The sequence below is a fragment of the Panthera onca genome, chromosome F2 (genome assembly GCF_046562875.1).
Source record: "Panthera onca isolate mPanOnc1 chromosome F2, mPanOnc1 haplotype 2, whole genome shotgun sequence".
NCBI lineage: Eukaryota > Metazoa > Chordata > Mammalia > Carnivora > Felidae > Panthera > Panthera onca.
The window spans coordinates 56,480,659-56,500,695 of NC_138356.1; the positions used below are offsets into that span (position 1 = coordinate 56,480,659).

Sequence of the window (20,037 nt, forward strand, 5' to 3'; positions counted from 1 at the left end):
TGGCTGCTATACAGCTGTGAGGGTGCTGCAGTGCTTCTATGGAGAAGGCAGGCAGGTAACCTCAGGGACAGATGTCATGATCTGAGGATTGCCTAAAATGCACTAGAAGAGACTGTTTCTTCTTCTTGGACTGCATCTCAGAAAGGTGTCATTGCTTCTCTGGGGATAAAAGAGCCAGCAGGTGCTACTTCCCTACTGCATCCCTCAGCATAAATGCAGAGACACCTACTGAGGGTGGCTAACCCAGACATGGGCTGTTTAGTGTGCTTTACTCCAAATTCCATGCTCCTGTGATCTGGTGTCACAGCCCTTCCGGGTCAAACTTGCATCAAACCCAGCATGTGAGACCCTCCCCAGAAGACCAGTGCAGGTCCCTGCCACACTAGGACCCTTAAGTTAGAAGTTTTAAAACATAGCCAGCCTGGCTGGGATAGAGCCCAAATGCATGGTGCTGGTGCAGGTAGACAAGCAACCAGGGCACAGACAGTTTAAAAGTAGCAATCTGAAAAATGTCTAGGATGCACAAAGGAAAATTATTCAGTCTTTTAGGAGAGCTTCCCTGGCACTAGCAAGCACAAGCTCTCCTTTCTAGGGACAAAGGAGCTGGCTGATCCATTTCTGTCCCCCACCTCTCAGCATAATCTAACTTCAGTAAACAGCACAGCACCAACATTGCCTGCCTAACCCACTTACACCAAATCTGATCCCCCTGCACTGGCTGGCACTGCTTTTCTCAAGCAAGTGGGCCACTCCCCCAGAAAACCAGCACAACCTCCCAACCACACACCATGTCTACTGACCATAGAGTTCTCCAAAGTTTCAGCTTTATTGGAAGTAGCATCAGGTCTCTTTTAACAAGCAGATCAGAGCACACCCAGTTAAAACTCACCACACTGTGGCCAGGGTTCAAAACTTCCTTACTGCTGGTAAGGAGAAATTCTGCAGAGGACTGACCTGAGGGATAGAGCAGCCATATCACAGCAGTAGAGTGCACATAACACACACCAGAGACATTTTCTAAAGTGCCAGGCCCTGGACACTATATGACCTCTTCTTCATAAAGTCATTACTCTCAGGAGCAGGAACATAACAGACTTTCCTAACACACAGAGGAAGATGGACACCTAGACAGAATGCTAAGACGGAAGAATTCATACAAAAAGAAAGAACAAGGAAAAGTCATGGCCAGATGAAAGTAATATGCCTGACCCAGAATTTAAAGCAACAATCATAAAGATAGTAGCTGGGCTTGAGAAAAACATAGAAGACATGAGGGATACCCTTACAACAGATAAAAGAGCTTAAAACCAATCAGGCTGAAATGCAAAATTCAGTAAGTGAGATTCTAAACCAGCTAGATGGAAATTACCACAAGGGTGGAAGAAGAATGAATAAGTGATAGAGAATATAGAATTATGGAAAATAATGAAGCTGCACAAAAGAAGGAAAGAAAATTCTTGGATCATGAAACTAGACATAGGAAACTCAGTGATACAATCAAACATTTGTATTATAGGAGTCCCATAAAAAGACAGAAAAGGGGACAGAAGGTTTATTTGAGAAATTATAGCTGAAAACTTCCCTAATCTGGAGAAAGAAACAGACTTCTAAATACAAGAGGCACAGAGAACTCCCATCAAAATAAATGAAAGCAGTCCAACACCAAAATTTATTATAATAAATTTGCAAAATATAGAGACCAATAAAAAATACTAAAAGCAGCAAGACAAAAAAGTCCCTATCTTACAAGAGAAAACAAATAAGGTTAGCAGATCTCTCCATAGAAACTTGGCAGGCCAGAGGAAGTGGCATGATACATTCAATGTGCTGAATGGGATCAATATGTAGCCAAGAATACATCATCCAATAAAGCTATCATCAGAATAGAAGGAGAGAGAAAGAGTTTCCCAGACAAACAAATGTAAAGGAGTTCTTGACCACTAAACCAGACTTGAAAAAAATATTAAAGGGGGCTCTTTAAGCAGAAAAGAAACACCAAAAGCAACAAAGACTAGAAAGGAATAGAGAAAATCTCCAGAAACAATGACAAAACAAGTAATAAAATGGTACTAATTCATATCTATCAATAATTATTCTGAATGTAAGTGGATTAAATGCTGCCATCAAAAGAAATAGGGTATCACAATAGATTAAAAAAACAGACAAGACCCACTTATATGCTGCCTACAAGAAACTCATTTTGGACTTAAAGACGCCTGCAGATTGAAAATAAGGGGATGGAGAAATATTTACCATGCAAATGGACATCACAAGAAAACCAGAGTAGCAGCATTTATATCAGACAAACTAGATGTTAAACCAAAGACTGTAATAATAGATGAAGAATGGCACTGTATCATAATAAAGGATTTTATCCAACAAGAAGATCTAATAATTGTAACTATTTTTACCCCCAACTTGAGGGAACCCAAATATTTAAAACAATAACAAATATTAAGGAACTCATTTAAAATAATACAATTATAGTAAGGGACTGTAACACCCCAATTATAGCCATGGACAGATCATTTAAACAGAAAATCAACAAGGAAACAATGGCTTCACATGACACACTGCACCAGATGGACTTAACAGATATATTCAGAAAATTTCATCCTAAAGCAGCAGAATACCCATTCTTTTCAATTGCACTGAGACATTCTCCAGAATAGATCACATACTAGATCACAAATCAGGCCTCAACAAGTCCAAAATATTGAGATCATGCCACACATATTTTCTAACCACAATGCTATGAAACTTGAAGTCAGCCACAAGAAAAAATTTGGAAGGAACACAAATACATAATAGTTAAAGAACATCCAATTACAGAACAAATGTGTCAAGCAAGAAATTAAAGAAGAAACAAACAAACAAACAAAAACACATGGAAACAAATAAATGAAAACATGACAGTCCAAAAGCTTAGGGATAAAACAAAAGCGATCATAAGAAGGAAGTATATAGTAATAAAGGCCTACTTCAACAGCTAGAAAAATATCTAAGACACAACCTAACCTTACACCTAAAGAAGCTATAAAAAGAACAGCAAATGAAGCCTAAAGCCAGCAGAAGGGAACTAATAAAGATTAGAGCAGAAATAAATGATATAGAAACAAACAACTACAGTGTAACAGATCAATGAAACCAGGAGGTGTTTCTTTGAAAAAAATTGAAAAATTGATAAAGAACTAGTCAGACATCAAAAAGAGAAGAAAAGGACCCAAATAAGTAAAACCACAAATGTGAGAGGACAGATCACAACCAACACCATAGAAATACAAGCATCATAAGGCAATAGTATGAAAAATTATATGCTAACAAATTGGGCAAGCTGGAAGGAATGGATAAATTCCTAGAAACTCACAAACTACCAAAACTGAAACAGAAAGAAATAGAAAACTTGAGCAGACTGATAACCAACAAAGAAGTTGAATCAGTAATCAATAGTCTCCCAACTGACTAAAGTCTAGGTCCAGATAGCTTCCCAGGAGAATTCTACCAAACATTTAAAGAAGAGTTAATACCTATTCATGTCAAACTGTTCCAAAAAATAGAAATGCAATGAAAACGTCCGAACTCATTCGATGACATAAGCATTACCCTGATTCTAAAACCAAAGACCCCACAAAAAAGGAGAATTATAGGCCAATATGCCTGATGCAAATGGATGAAAAAATTCTCAAAAAGATACTAGCAAATAAAATCCAACACTATATTAAAATAATCATTCACCACGATCAAGTGGGATATGTTCCTGGAGCAAGACTTGTTCAACATTTGCAAATCAATTGATGTGATATACTACATTTGTAAAAGAAGGGAAAGAAACATGTGATTCTCTCAATACATGCAAAGAAAGCATTTGACAAAATACAGCATCACATTCTTGATAAAAACCCTCAACAAAGTAGGGATACAGGGAACATACCTCAACATCATAAAGACCATATGTGAAAAACCCACAGCTAATATCATCCTCAATTGGGAAAAACTGAGAGCTTTTCCTCTTTGGTCAGGAACACAACAGGATGTCCACTGTTACAACTGTTATTTAACATATTACTGGAAGTCCTATCCTCAGTAATCAGACAACAAAAAGAAATAAAAGACATCCAATCCGCAAGAAGAAGTCAGACTTTCACTATTTGCTGATGACATGATACTTGATATAGAAAACCTGAAAGACTCCACCAAAAAATTGCTAGAACTGATACACTAATTCAGTAAAGTCTCAGGGTACAAAGTCAACATACAGAAATCTGTTGCATTTCTATACACCAATAATGAAGCAGCAGAAAGAAAAATCAAGGAATTGATCCTATTTACAAATTCACTAAAAACCATAAAATACCTAGGAATAAATCTAAACAAAAAGATGAAAACTCTGAAAACTAAAACAAAACAAAACAAAACAAAAAACCACTATGAAAGAAATTAAAGATGACACAGATGTTCCATGTGCACTTGAAAAGAAGGTGTATTCTGCTGCTTTAGAGTGGAATGTTCTGAATATATCTGTTAAGTACATCTGGTCCAGTGTGTCATTCAAAACCATTGTTTCCTTGCTGATATTCTGCTTAGATGATTTGTCCATTGCTCTAAGTGGAGTGCTAATGTCCCCTACTTTTATTGTATTGTTGTCAGTGAGTTTTGTTAGTTTGTTATGTTTTTATTGTTTTAAATATTTGGGCGCTTTCAAGTTGGGGGCATAAATGTTTATAACTGTTAGATCTTCTTGTTGGATAGACCCTTGTATTATGATATAGTGCCGTTCTTTGACTCTTGTTAGAGTCTTTGTTTTAAAATCTACTTTGTCTGATATATGTATGGCTACCCTGGCTTTCTTTTTGCATCCATTATCATGACAGATATGTCTCCATTGTCTCACTTTTTTTTTAATGTTTATTTATTTATTTTTGAGAGAGAGAGCACACACAAGCAGAGGAGGGCAGAGAGAGAGGGAGACACAGAATCTGAAGCAGGCTCCAGGCTGTGAACTGTCAGCGCAGAGTCCAATGTGGGGCTCAAACCCACAAACTGAGGGATCATGACCTGAGCCCAAATCAGACACTTAACCAACTAAGCCACCCAGGCGCCCCCATCCTGTCACTTTTAAACTGCCCATGTTGTTAGGTCTAAAATGAGTCTTCTGTAGATAGCATATTGATGGGTCTTTTTTTTTTTTTTTTTTTTCCATTTTGATACCCTATGTCTTTTGATTGGAGCATTTAGTCCATTTACACTCAGGATGATTATTGGAAGATGTGAGTTCAGTGCCATTGTGTTAAATGTGAAGTTGGTATTTCTGGTGATGCTCTCTGTTCCTTGCTAGTCTCTGTTACTTTTGGTCTTTTTTTTTTTCTGCACTCGAAGTGTCCACCTTAATATTTCTTGCAGGGCTGGTTTAGTGGTCAAGAACTTCTTGACTTTTCATTTGTCTGGGGAACTTCATCTCTGCTATTCTAAATGATAGCCTTGCTGGATAAAGTGTTCTTGGCTGCATATTTTTCCTATTCAGCACGTTGAATATATCATGCCACTCCCTTCTGGCCTGCCAAGTTTCTGTAGACAGGTCTGCTGCAAATCCAGTCTGTCTTTAGGCTGTTGGTAGGCTAAGAACTTTTTCTCCCCTGCTGCTTTCTGGATTCTTTCTTTGTCTGTGTGTTTTGTGAATTTGACTCTGATAAGCCTTGGTGATGGCCAGCTTCTGTTGAACTTAATGGGAGTTCTCTGTGCTTCTTGGGTTTTGATGTCTGTGTCCTTCCCCAGATTAGGGACGTTTTCAGCTATCATTTGCTCACATAAACCTTCTTACCCTTTGTCTCTCTTTTCATCTTCTGGGACTCCTATGGTACAAATGTTATTCCATTTTAAATAGTCACTGAGTTTCCTAAGTTTACCTGCATGATTTATTACCTTTGTTTCCATCTTCTTTTCAGCTCCATTATTTCCCATTATTTTGTCTTCTGTATCCCTTATTCATTTTTCTGCTGTGTCAATCCTCACTGTCATGGCATCAATTTGGGTTTGCATGTCAATTATAGCATTTTTAATTTCAAACTGACTAGATTTTAGCTCTTTTATCTCTGTAGTAAAGTATTCTCTAGTGTCTTCTATGCTTTTTTCAAGGCCAGTTAAAATCCTTATAATTGTTTTAAATTCTAGTTCAGACATCTTATTCATATCTGTATTGATTAAATCTCTATCATTTCTTCCTGTTCTTTCTTTTGGGGTTAATTCCTCCATCTTGTCATTTTGAGGGAAGGAAAAAATAACAAAATTAAATTAAATTTTAAAAATTAAAAAAAATCAAGTAAAGGAAGCCAGATCCTAGATGTGTTTTGGTCTGCTTGTTAAGGGAAGCTTGATAGAAAAAAGAAAAAAGAAAAAAATACAATTAAAAGTTTCAAATAAAGTAGATAAAGTTAAAAAATGTTCTTTCTCTATCCAAGGGAAAAAAAACAGCAAAAACAAAAACAGAAGCAAAACATACAAACAAAAAACCCAGAAGAAGCTATCCAGTTACTCCAGAGCTGAAATTTTACAGCACTCTGATCAGTAGACTAAGGGAGTGGAAGGGACTTGTGCTGGTCTTTTGGGGGAGGAGGGCCTGCTACTCTGATTCTCAGGCCAACTTACCCTGGTGCTGATGTGCCTGGAGGGTACAGGGGGGCAGGGCTTGGGGCAAGGGCTCCATTCTCCACTTGGTGATGTTGGTTAGTTCACTGGGGTCAATCAGTGTTGGTGGGCTAATGCCTGCTGTCTAATCTCCAGAGCGAGAAGTTTGTTCCCTCATAGTCACGTGACCTGTCAACCCTCCTTTGTCCTTGGCTTCCATCAGCTCTCCACCTTCACCCTGTCTGCATCCAAGCTGTTTGCCTGCCAGGTGGCACCTTCCTCCAGAGTTTTATCTCAAGCATGGCAATGTTTCAAAACCCCACACTTCAGAGACCTCCACTGATCCTCTGGGGGAGAATCTCCTGGAGCTTTGGTTGGCACCAGTTTCTCCAGAAAATGTTTGCATGACCATACAGTGGCAATGGCTCAGAGTTTATTCTAAGTTACAACACACAGCTGGCACCAGGGATTGCTGCCCTCAGCAAGCATCTTTGTTCACAGGTCTATGGTGTCCACTGAATCTTTTGCCTGTGGTGAGGCCATGTTGTCTCTACCAAATGCACTCCAGGCACGGAACTGCTTCTCTCTGTGTGACCCAGGGGATCCTCAGACCGTGCTGCCCACTCTGGGGTTTCACCCTGCTTCCTTGCCAGAGCAGCACCAGGTGCTGACCTCTGAAGCTTCATACTCTGTGCTCCACCATTTATAAAAACAAAAAACAAAAACAAAAAAACCTGAGGGGATTTAAACCTTTCCTTTTTCCCTGTCAATGGTTTTGGGAAACAATTTCTTTTGTGCAGTCCCCTGTGTATGTTTTCACTCTTTCTCTCTTTCTCTCTAGCTACTTTCAAGGGGAGTGCTTTTCTTATGTGAACCAGATGTGCTGCTCTCTCTCCCCCTCTCTTTCTCCTCTCTCTGGAAAGGGCTCCCACCCCTCCTTGGCACTGAGGCTTTTATCTCCCCCAGTTCATCTCACCACACCATGTACCTGCCACATTCTTTCCCTCAAATTATGCAAATTGTTCTATTAATCCTCAGATCTTTTTCTTAGATGTTCAAAATGGTTAAACATTGACCTAGTTGTGTTCCAGGGATGAGACAAGCCCAAGGTCTTCCTACTACTCTGCCATCTTAACTCCTCTCCTCCTCAGCACCCTTTTAAGATCTTAACTTACTAATTACATAATTACATTTTCCATAGTTTCTATCCTGGTTCAGTTTCTCTTCATTGATTTACATCCTTATGGGCCATATTTTTCTACTTCTTTGCATTCCTACTAATTTTGTTGATTTCATTGCAGATATTATAGATTTAATATTATTGGATGCTGCATAATTTTTAACTTCTTTTTAAACAGCGCTGAAATTTGTTCCAGAATGCAATTATTTCCAGATATTTTTTATCTTTTTGAGGCTTGTTTAGGCTTTATTTTGGCTCTATTCAAAGGCTGGTATATTATGATATCTCTCCACCAAAGGTGGAGTGATCATGAAATGTTCCCCATCCTTTGTGACCTCTTGGAATCTCTATTCTATTTCCTCCTCCTCCTCCTCATTCTTTCCAACCGTCCTCCTGCTCCTCCTCCTCCTCCTCCTCCTCCTCCTCCTTCTTCCTCCTCTCTCTCTCTTCTCTGTCCCTCTCCCTCTCTTGCTCCCTCCCTCTCTACCTCCCCCTCCTGCTCCCTCTCCTTCTCTCCTCCCTCTCCTTCCCTACCCTCTTTGTGTAACTCCTCTTATCTAATATTATGAGCTATAAATTCTATCTCCCTTGGCTTTCCCTAAAGCTATTCTTTATTTCCTCTGTCCTATACTCTGTGGCCTGAAAACTGACTCCAGTGATTAAGCAGTTGCAATCCTAGGATTTATCTTATTTTTTAAAATCCTTTCAATTAGGCAAAATGTACTCTGATGCCTGTAGTTCAGTGTCTGAAAATTATTGTTTTATATATATATATCCTTTTTCTTATCATGCAGTGGAGGAGAGCAATTCTCATAACAGTTGCTTCTTTATTGAAGGAATTACAAATCATAAAATTGACTAGACCTATAACTGACTCATTATGCTTAGTTTTTTAAGTTTATTTATTTTAAGAGAGAGAGAGAAAGAGAGCAAGGGAGAAGAATGTGAATGGGAGAGGGGCAAGAGAGAGGGAAAGAGAGAACCCCAAGCAGGATCCACACTTTCAGTGCACAGCCTGACATGGGCACGATCTTATGAACTGTGAGATCATGACCTAAGCCAAAATCAAGAGTCAGAAGCTTGACTAACTTAGCCATTTCAGCACCCCCATTTGCTTAATTTTAAAAGTAGCTATGGATTGCTGTAATGTTAAAGTTGAGGTAGGGGTGTCAGGGTGGCTCAGTCAGTTAAGTGTCTGACTCTTGATATCAACTCAGGACATGATCTCATGGTTCATGGGTTCAGGCCCCACCTTGGGCTGTGTGTTGGCAGTGCGGATACTGTTCACAATTCTCTCTCCCACTTCCCCTCTGTCTGCCCCTCCCCTGCTCACTCTCTCTCTAAAAACAAATAAACTTTTTTAAAAAGCTCATATAAATGTTTCCTTTTTTATCAAAGATATTCGTATGCTAGATAAGTAATTTTGATTTATTAAAAATCTCTCCTTCTTCCTCTCCACCTCAAACTGGGAGAGGTAGTATTAAAACTTGAAGCTGATAGTTTTCTATGAAAATTTCATGACCACTCTGAGAAAATTCTCTTTAAAGAACTTTTCTCACTGATATCATGTAAATGTAAATTTACTAATTTATAGCAAAGAAACTCATATTCACCCATACCAGAAAAAAATAAGCAATCAATTGCAACATTTCACCTTGAATATAAGACTCTATTCAATTCAGTCCATGCCAACAACCTTTCTATTGTTTGTATTGTGTTGATGTTCCACAAATTTTCAAGGGTGTTCCCCATTTCTAATTTTGAGACTCAATTTCAGATACTGTGTTGATACTTTATGTTTGAATCTCCATAGTGAAAGAACTTAGAGGAAGTTCTTCCCATCCAGACACTTTAATACAGACTGCTATACATTTGTTCATGTTATATACAACTGTGTAAACTTCCGGTTGAATTTATATAGATCCTCAGTAATTTTTGATGCACAAAACAGAACTTTCAATTCGTATGTTTCAGCTGACTTTTTTTTAATGTTTATATATTTTTGAGAGAGAGAGACAGGTGTGAGCGAGGAGGGGAAAGGCAAGAGGGAGACATAAAATCTGAAGCAGACTTCAGACTCCAAGCTGTCAGCTCATGAGCCTTGAGATCATGACCTGTGCTGAAGTCAGATGCTTAACCGACTAAGCCACCCAGGCTCCCCTCAGCTGCCTTATTTTTATCTACTGTATTTCTAAATGGAATAACTGTCTTTTTCACACTTACCTATTGTTTCCTATATCTTTCCTTGTATCCAAACGATCAGTGGAAACCAGGCTACAAGCATTTTATTGTGAGTAGAAGGGGAAGAGACCCTGGAATGACAAATTTTAATTCAAAAATTTCTAAACTTACAAAGGCATACAGCAATTTGTTCATAGCACACCTAATCATATCCTGCAGAAATATGTTCTACTGAGCATGAGTCTAGGAATGCTGATTAAATAAAAATCCCATAGAATTTACTAGGTTTGGATTAGATGCAATAGGAGTGAAAATCTACAAAACTTAAAGACTAGAAATAAAAATGTCCTATAATAAATTCCTACAATTATTTCAAAAATTTTCTTCTTTGAATTAAGAAGAATATATCAGTGTTTTTCAAAGGTTGTGGAGTAAGAAGGTGACTGGAAAAAATGGCATAAGGGAATTATTTGGGTAGTAGAGGAATTCTACATCTTGTCTGTAGTGGTGGTAACATATCTCTATATGTATTTGTCAGAACTTACAGAACTGCAAACTAACAAGAGTGTGGTTTATAAATTGTAAATAAATAAATATATGAATAAATATATGAATGAATGTAATTCTGTTTTAGGGGATAAAACTGTCTTTGAATTACATTCACTTACAGTAGTGAAAGCATAGCTATTTTAACATCACACTCGTGTACCCCCTAGTTGTATTCTCTGTGAACAGGAAAAATGCTGTTTAGAGATTTCTTGCATATGAAGTAGCCTGAAGATATTGAGGAAGAACAGCAATTATTTCCAATATGCATAATATTACTTAGCTAAAGAAAACATGTAAATTTCTGGGTTTTTTCACCTGAAATATATAATCTCATATTTGGAAAACAAGTGGGGGGCAGACAATGGCTAATTATCAGCGTTTTATTTGTGTAATAGCATTAGAAGAAATGCTATTAGTTTAAATTAAAGCACAGCAAGGCACTTCTGCATAATTCAAGCAAACAATTTAACAAATAAACTTCAGCTTTCTCATTACTGATTCCTAAATTGCCAGGCAGCTTGAAGACGATGAGAAAACTATTTTATAATGAAGGGTGATCATGAGAGGGCAGAGGTGAAAATCTAGGAAAACTTGCTTTCCAGAAAATAGATGGGAAGATGCAGCCAACTGTCTAATTCTCAGGACAAACTTTAAGTATTATGATTATAGAATGAAATACAAAAGCATATTTCTGAAGATGAATTTAATCATTTGAAAGAAAAGTCTTTCTGAACTCCTTTGCTTCCATTTATGTTCTTTGTTAATGCTTCAAGTAAGCAAAATAAATAAACTCAGAAAGGTGATGTTTAGGTAATACAGACAATGAATACATAGGCCGATTATAGAAATCTGCTGTTAGATCTACTTGGCAATGGTCATGCAGAAACCAATTATTTATGAAGCAGGAGACCCAGGAAAGACATATTGTTTTCAAATGTCCTTATTCCTGCGTGAAGATTTTTTTCCTGTGAGTTTCTAGAGTAAATTGAATTGGGAAGAAACTGTATATAAACATCTCTTTCTTAAATTCCTATGTGTACTGTAAGCATTTAAATAATAATGAGACCTACCATTTATGTGATGTGTTTAAACCTATTTCTCCAATCCTCGTTATATCCAATTTGCATATGACAAAATGGAGACTATTGAAAATTTGAATATGTTATCTAAGATCTAAATTCAGTGAAAGATATAATAGGCTTTCGTATCCAGATTCATCTGACATCAAACCTCATGTTCTTTTATTTATTGATGTGCTTCTTAAGTAAATATCTATTGAGTGCCATCCATGCCCCAGGCATTTTATAATAGGGATCAAAACAGACACAATATCTGTCCTCATTTAGAACCCACTAGAGAAGGGGTGAAAAACAGTAAATAAGTATAAAAATTATTTTGTCATTACAGTGTTTGCTGATATAAAGGAGGAATGAAGAGGGCTTTGAGAATGTAGTACAGAGGGATATAACCTAACGGGTGACCCTGAAAGGAGAGACTTAGCCACACAATCTGACATAAAAGTATATGATTATAAATTTCCAGAGATTAACAACGGAGATTGCAAACTGATTTAGGGAACTACTACATTAACTACATTATTTGCAGTAACTTTTATAAAGTGAAGTTTTTATTTATTTTTTATTATTATTTTTGGGAGAGTGCAAGTAGGGGAAGGGCAGAGAGAGGGGGACAGAGGATCTGAAGCAGGCTCTACAATGACAGGCTGACAGCAGAAAGCCCAATGTGGGGCTCAAACTCATGAACCATGAGATCATTACCTGAGCCAAAGTTGGACGCTCCCCACTGAGGCACCCAGGTGCCTTGTAGTTTTTGTTTTTTAAGTTACACACAATAAACTTTATTGTATCACCCATCACCACACTGATAATTGTTTTGGAAGTGCTTTCCCCAAAACTTTTTTCCAATCTCACTACCTACATTGGTAACTACATTATTTAAGCTACCAATCAATAAATTTTCATACTCCATTACACTGATTGAATTGATAAATATAAGGAGCGAGGCAATTCAGTTCAAAGTCAACTCATTTTTCAAGGTCCAGGTGAAATGTCATTCCCTCTGTCATGTTTTGCTTAATACTTTCCTCTAATGCAGAATTAATTATTTCCACTTGAATGTTCCAAAATGCCCTACTATTCCTGCAGTGATGTTTTGAAACAAATTACCCACACCCTGTGGCTTTTAACAATAAGTATTTATTTCTCACTCATGAATCTATTGGATTTGCTTTGGATCCAGACAGTGGATCTGGTTTAGTTCTGCTTTACCATTCCACATTCTCCTTGAGTCAGCAAAAATCTGAAACACGCCCTCCTCATGGCAGATCACGGACCATCAAATAGTTGTAGAGAAAGGCACAATCCCTCTTGTGACTTTGGCTTAGAACTGTCACTTATTTCCATATTCCTTTGGCCAAAACAAGTTATGGCCAAGCCCAGTATCAATATTGGAAAGAAATAATGTGTCTATCCTCTAGCACAAGGCAAAAGGAATCAAACAGTTGAAAACGGTAACCCAGGTTAACATGGCATAACATTTAATATGTAAATAGGTTTAGCATTCATTATACTTAAGTTAACTATATCCTTATGTCATTGTTAATATGTACCCCTCCTGGTTAAACAAGAACCTACCAAGTTGCATATCACAACTCACAACCTTTTCTTTCGTCCCTGAGTTAGCCAATATCCCCATTTTTGTGATAATTATACCATTGCTTTACTTTAGAGTTTTTAGAATTGATGCATTCAAGCTTAAGCAATATAGTTTCATTTTTACTTTTAAATGTTGGACAATTAAAAGAACACCATATGCATTATTTTGTGACCTGTTTTTTCACTATTCTGTTTGAGACTATATGCAGCTATATAGTTCACCCAATTACATTGCTATATACTATTTTTATGAACATATCAATATATTTTCTATTTTTCATTATGCTTTATAAGAGTTTTCATATAGTATACATACCACTAGTATATTAAGCATTTTTGGAGCCAAAATCTTCTCTAATTTGTTCTTACAGTTGTGACACTGCTATTTGATGAACAGGCGTTCTCTTCTTAATGTCTTCAAAGTTATCAAAATTTTCCTTTATTGTTAGTGCATGTGTCTTTTAAAATATTTCCAGGGGCGCCTGGGTGGCTCAGTCGGTTAAGCGGCCGACTTCGGCTCAGGTCATGATCTCGCGGTCCGTGAGCTCGAGCCCTGCGTCGGGCTCTGTGCTGACCGCTCAGACCCTGGAGCCTGTTTCCGATTCTGTGTCTCCCTCTCTCTGACCCTCTCCTGTTCATGCTCTGTCTCTCCCTGTCTCAAAAATAAATAAAACGTTAAAAAAAATTTAAAAAAATAAAAAAAATATATTTCCATAACTTGGATGCATAAACATTTTTCCATGGTCTTTATTTCATCTGAAATGGATTCTATGTCTAGTATGAAGTGAATGTCCACTACCATTTTTTTTTTCATACAAATGCCCAGTTGCTTCAGCATCATTCACTGAGAAACTAATCTTTTACTCACTGATCTGTACAAATAAGTGTTCATATTACAACTAGGTCTATTTAAGGGTTCTCTATTCTATCATAATGTTCTGCTTACCTCTATCCATTGATTTATGGGTCTTGGTATCTGTTAGAATTAGTGCTACTCTCTTGTTTTTATTCAAGAAAAATTTCTTTTTTTTTTGGTCAATGTTCATGAAATTACCTGAGCTGATTATGATTGGGATCATATCAGTACTACACATCATTATGGCAGAAATTATCCTCTTTATTATTCTTTCAGTCTTGAACATAGTGTATCTATTTATTTATTTCTCCTTGATTCCTTAGTTAAGCATAATGACATAATTTGTTCTATTATTATGCAATTATTGAATTTACTATTAAGCATATCACATTTGTATACTATTATAAATAACATACCGTAGACTTTCTTTTTATAGTGGATTTTTTAACATTAAGTATGTTGATTTTTGCTTATTTTCATTCTGGAGCAGAGAAATTGATTAATCATAATCCTGGGTTCATTATCCACTCATAGTATTGGTCTTCACTTGATTCTTCTATTTTTTGTTTTATTATATTATATTATATTATATTATATTATATTATATTATATTATATTTTTATTTTTATTTATTTTTGAGAGAGAGAGAGAGACAGTGTGATCAGGCAAGGGGCAGAGAGAGAGGGAGACAGAATCTGAAGCAGGCTTCAGAATCTGAGCTGTTAGCACAGAACCTGATGCAGGGCTTGAACTCACAACCCCAAGATCATGACCTGAGCCAGAGTCCAACACTTAACCTACTGAGCCACCTAGGCACCCCTCTTTTATGTTATTTTTAATTTTACTTTTTAAATAATATAATTCATGTCCATGTTCACTGAAGTGATTGTTAATCTTGTTGTATATAGTTAATATTCATTTAAGTATGTTAGAGTAATTACCTCATTTTTAGCTGTTCCTTTTCATTTTTATCTCAGACATTCCTGCTTGAATCACTTTCCCTCTGCCTAAAATATGTCCTGTAGAATTTCTCTATTAAAGTCTGCCAACTTTAGTCTCCAATTTTTTAACCTAATATTGTTTTTATTTCATATTTGTTTTTGAAGTATTTTTTCACTGAGTGCAAGATTCCAACTTGGCATTTAACCTCTTTAGTACTTTGAAGATATTGCCTACAGGGTAAGGATATCAGATGTGTTTATCCTGGTTGGACCTCACACTGAGGGCGTAGGCATTTGGAGTCCCAGCTTTAAGGAAGATGGCTTCCTATATAATTCCCCTACTAATCTAGTGTTTGGGTATTTTATTCTGCAAACCAAAGCTCAAGATTAACAAGTTTTTCAGCCACAATCAGAGCAACAGTAACTTTAACTTTTTACTCTGCTAACCTCTATGTTTACCCCTGTCCTTTCCTCCTTGTGTCCCAGCAGTCACTTACTTGCAAGCCAACTCTTTTATGTGTTTGATAAAATTGCATAAAATATTTTAGCCAGAATTTTATGTTATTTTTCAGAGGGAGAATGTCTTGAGATATCTAGCCAGACATTACTGGAATCAAAATTGTCTAACATTCACAGGCTGCAAACAGTGAAAAAATCTTTCATTATTTAGGGAACATTAACTTTTTTTTTCATTTTTGTTGCCAATTTAAGTATTCATTTGTGAATGCGTGCTCTTAGACATTATTTCTGAGTTTCATTTGCTCCTTGAAAGACAACATGGAAGTATGTATCTGGAATTCTTTTCTTGCTTCATAATTGGAATCCTTCATTCTCACCAGCAAATCATAAGTTTGTCCCTGGCCTAACCCTACACTACAGGGCTAATTAAGCACTTACACAATCTTTTATCTCTATTTGGCCTCGATTGTTGTTCTAATTATTAAAACTGGGCTTTCTTCTAGATCCCAAGTTGCTTCCTCCATGTTTTACCCTTAGGAACTGGATCCCTATGTTTATTCCTGTCTCTAAATCTTTGTTTTGCTAATTTGACAAGTATTCTAATATTCCATGGACTGTAAGTGCTATCTTGCCACTTGGATCCTAGCCAAGATTTGTTTAGGGTCCTTCTCCTGGTAGCCTGCTGTCTCCTCTAACCTATTTGGCTCTCAGGCTGGAAGCAAGCATTTTTGAGAGTTTCCTTGTCCTGTGACTAATGAATTCTGCATAAAAAAAGATTATGCAGACATATTTCCAGCATTGTATATTCAAATGACTCAGGAGATTCTGTGACATTCTTGTATTAATTTAGAATCAAAGGAGTGTGAGAGAACTAGAGTGGAAAAGATCATTTAGAATCAAAGGAGTATATAAAAACTAGGGAGGAATGGAAATTCATGAGAAACTCCTGGGGAATAAGGCATTATTAGTATGTTTTTGAACCTATTAATTTAGCTGTTTTCCATTATATAGATTAGTTTAAAAATATATGAAGTTTATTTCATTCGTTCTGAACATTCTAAGACTTGAATTTCTCAATATTGTTCAAACACCTTAAATCAGGAAGAAATTCTTTGTTTGAACACTGTATAATTCACATTTTATAACATGATATTAGATATATTTTATTTTTTTCAAAGAAAGATGCAGGTCTTTTCAACAGATACAATTATTATCAATGAAATCCAAACTTGGAGAGCTGTTGAAAACTGTACTTGATGATTAATTGTACATGATTGATGTCTAATTTAAATTTCATGCTTTCCATTTCAAGTTATAAATTTGAATCAATTTTGTTTGGCTGTATTGACCAACAGCTAACCACTCAAGTGGAAGTGCTTGGCATATTTTTATATTAGAGCAGTTTAGTGAGAGTAATTTTGAAGTCTAAATAAATAAAATGAAATAAATAAAGTAAATAAAAACAGCATTAGCCTATCTCTACAGTTCAGTGGCACAAGTGTAAAGATTTTTTTCCTCACTGTAATTTCTATGACCCCTTAGAAGTGTTATTAAATTGCTACATTTTTGAGTGTGGTTTTGTGGTATTAAATATAATTTTATGAATAAAAGATAAAAAAATTACTCTTGATTTTCCATTTTATCCTTAATATATTTAATTCCACCAAAAATGAGTTCTAAATCCAAAATGTACCCTGAATTATCTGTATTTTTCAATTTCTAATCTCTTCAGTCTAATCTAAACCAGCATCAAATCTCACAAGAACTATTATACTTACCTACTGGTTCTCCCACTCCATTCTGGTCCACACTACCAGCTCCATCTCCTTCTTCACACAGCAGCAGTAAGGATGCTTTTTATTTAATTTGTTTTTACATAAATCACATCATGGCATTTACCTGTCTATAACTGCACTATGGATTCCATTATACTTTATATAAAAAACACACCCAAAACACCCTCACATGGATATCTACAATATCTTACTAGATCTCATTTTGCCTCCTTCTTTTTTTTTTTTTGTTATTCTTCCACTTTCTTCCTACTTTATTATGTTTGTTAGACCATTTTCTCTTTTAAGAGAAAGATTTTCTCAAAACCTTTGTACTCTCTCCCTAAGATACTCTTCCCTGAAAATGTGTTCGATTATTGCATTGTTTTTGCCTTAGTTCAAATGCCAAGCTTAGATGAGACTTGCTTATCAAATTATCTTTTTTAAAATATAAAGTGATCATGTGCATTTGTCTTATCTATGTTCTGTCTCCTTTATAAAAAATCTGGGGCTTTATAAAATTAGGGGCTTTATCCCTTTGTTTCCTTCTCTGTCTTTCACAATTAGAAAGAAGCCCGGCACATAATAGGTAGCATTTTTGAATAAATCAATACACAGATTAATATGAATTATTCTACATTTTTTAAAAAACAAAACTGTAAAATTAGAATACTTAATAGATTAGAAAAACAATGATTAATAACGTTCCCAATATCTAAAGAGCATTAAGAAGTAAATGAGGGTGATTTTGACACATAGTCAGTACTCTTCTGTGTAGAATACATATTGAGTGTAGAACACCAATGTCATGAGGACCAAACCAAAAGTGATTTCATTAAATCAGGAATGAGATACATCTTTCAATTTATAATTTGGTTCCCACCAACAGAATATGTTCACTTCCAAAGTTAATATATTTTTTCATAAATATTATTGTTCCTGTTTATTCTTTCTGTTTTTAATAATTTTCCAGTAATGGAAATATACCTAATTGGAATAGTCAGCCAGGGCTAAGTAGCTTATAATAGACCAATTTCTTATAGAAAAGGGCAAAGTATCTATACTCAATTTTTGAAAATAGTGTGCAGAAACCATTAGAGGCAGAATGGGACAGGCTGCAATCCCTCAGGGAAGAGATTAGCTCCACATTCAATTCATCCTGGTTTGGTTTTGTTTTTTCAATAAGGAAAGTTGTTAATAGACCATTGTGCCAGGCAGAGTTACAGCAGAAAACTATAGTCTTACTAAATTAAGAAGAAAGAAAATGGAATTCAGGGCTCCCAGTCTGTGATTTGAGGGGTAACATCATAGGGAAGAGGGAATTTAGCAACATGAGCCCCAAACTCCATGTGCAAATTCTCCCTCAAGGTCTTTAATGAATCCTAGAGTGCAAATGTGCATGACCAATCTGGTAAAAACAAAAACAAACAAACAAAAAAACTAGTAGAAGATGACATGTGAAGGACTAAAGTGCTGAGCAGAAATTTTAGCTACCATGTGATGCTAGAGGCAGGAATTGAGTTCAGAGCCTACCCAAAGTAGAGGCCTTGATTAATACCCCATTTTGTCAGTTGGGCCACATCTTAGAAGTAATGGATTAATTTGAAATATAACAAAGGATTAAGAAAAAAGGATCAAGATTAAATATGGCAACCACTGAAGAGCATAAAACCAAACTTTGGGAGGAAGAAGTGACCTACCTATATTCTTTCTGCTTGGCAGAAGGAAAAAAAATAGTCTTCCATAGAAGAAGATAATATCTTCTAGAACATTAACTAAATTTCAAACTCAATATTCTGTATGTAATTTAAAGTGACTTGCTAAAAAATGATCAAACAAGAAAAACCTTACAATAGAAATAAGTTCAAAGGAGATTCAGATATAGAATTTTAGACAGGGATATTATAATAACTATGTTTTATATATTAAGAAAAACAGAGGTAAGCATGGAGAAAAAATGTTCTGGAGAAGAAACCAGAATCGATAAAATATAAGTCAACAGGATATTCTAGAACCAAAAATAACAATAATTCAGTAGACTAATTTGAAATATTAGGCAACCATAGTCACAGGCAAACAAGGGAAATTAGTGAAATGGAAGACAAATCAATTGGAAATATCCAGACTTGTGTGAATTATTAAAATATAAAGTGATACAGAGATATGTTGTGGTTTAGTTATTCTTCCACTTATTTCAGCGGTTTTGAAAGTATCTTCAGGATGGGGAATGGCAGAAGATATGTAAAAATTTTGGAGGCACCTTGGTGGCTCAGGCGGTTAAGCATCTGACTTTGGCCTAAGTCATGATCCTTGTGTTCAGGAGTTCAAGCCCTGCATTGGACTCTCTGTGCTGACAGCATGGAGCCTGGAGCCTGTTTCAGATTCTGTGTCTCCATCTCTCTCTCTGCCCCTTCCCCACTCATGCTTTCTCTCTCTCTCCTTCTGAAATAAACACTAATTTTTTTTTTTTTTTAAAAGAAGATATGTAAAAAATTTAGACCCTCCGCACCCCTTGTCTCTAGGATACACAGGAGAGCTTCTGGGCAGGAATAAAAAAAACTACTAGCTTAAGTAACGGCAGACTTCTCCCAGATGAATTCTGACACTTGGCCACATAGACATTCAAACCCTACTAATTGTCCAAGCAGCTTTATGTCTATTGAAGTTCTTGTTTCTTATGTATAAAATGGGAAAGATACCCACCCCCCGCCTTTTCTAAAGAGAACTGAATGAAATGTTTTACGATTTTGACCTGTATTACAATCCTGTAGGTCAATTCCTGGCACATGGAAAGAGTCCTGCA

At 36.2% G+C, this 20,037-nt stretch overlaps 1 long non-coding RNA gene across 1 annotated transcript in view; it reads right to left on the reverse strand.

The window, feature by feature from the left end:
• The window catches only part of LOC144615051 (uncharacterized), a 54,300-nt gene extending 40,607 nt beyond the window's left edge, over positions 1-13,693 (reverse strand). Inside the window, exons 1-2 of the long non-coding RNA XR_013553399.1 lie at positions 13,523-13,693; positions 10,025-10,113 (exon numbers count right to left, since the gene is read on the reverse strand). This is a non-coding gene — a long non-coding RNA (uncharacterized LOC144615051). The remainder of the gene's footprint in view (positions 1-10,024; positions 10,114-13,522) is intronic.
• Positions 13,694-20,037: the final 6,344 nt, after the last annotated feature.